The sequence below is a fragment of the Mastomys coucha genome, unplaced genomic scaffold (assembly GCF_008632895.1).
Source record: "Mastomys coucha isolate ucsf_1 unplaced genomic scaffold, UCSF_Mcou_1 pScaffold12, whole genome shotgun sequence".
NCBI classification, from domain to species: Eukaryota; Metazoa; Chordata; class Mammalia; order Rodentia; family Muridae; genus Mastomys; species Mastomys coucha.
Genome location: NW_022196894.1, coordinates 75,234,020 through 75,234,858, shown reverse-complemented (window position 1 = coordinate 75,234,858; position 839 = coordinate 75,234,020).

The window sequence follows — 839 nt, the reverse complement described above, 5'->3', positions numbered from 1 at the left end:
TTGTGGGACTGGCTGCAGAGCTTGTGCCCTAGGTCTGCTCTCTGATCCTGGGTGTGTCAGCACGCCTGAGAATGGAGCTTCCTCTGGGTGTAGTGGGACTGGCTGCAGAGCTTGCGGCCAAGGTCTGCCCTGGACCCCCATATGTTAGTTTTCATACTGGCAAAACTAGGATCAACAATGATAGTTGATTGCTTCCTGAGATCTATCTAGTATCAACAATATCGGTTGATTTCATAATTATTATTGCCTTGAACCTGAATTCTTCTTACAGCACACTGAAAAGAAAGGACTAAAGGCCAGCAGGCTAGTGTTTAATTCTGGTGTATAACCCAAGATATCATACAATGGTAAAAGAGTTGGGGAAGGGGAAAACAAGAAAGAAAGAGACAGTGGACTGAAGGGTGCCTTAACTCATTGTCTTCTGCTATACAGAGTGGTTTCTTATTGCAGCTTGACAACCTAAGAAATATAACAGGAGCTTTTCGGTATGCAGTAGGGTAGGTGGGGAGCAGCGATCCACTGACTTTTATCAATCTGTTGGTTAGTCTTCTCCAAGAAAGGATTAGTGCCTATGTAGTTCCCGTTATATATAGGATAAAGACATCAAGCAGACAGTAACCCTTTTCTAGGAAGGAAGGGAGGGAGGAAGGAAGGAAGAAAGGAAGGAAGGAAAGAAAGGAAAGGAAAAGGAAAGGGAAAGGAAAGGAAAGGAAAAGGAAAGTAAAGGAAAGTAAAGGAATGGAAAAGGAAAGGAAAAGGAAAGGAAAAGGAAAAGGAAAGGAAAAGGAAAGGAAAAGGAAAAAGAAAGGAAAGGAGAAGGAAAAGGAAAGGAAAAAGAA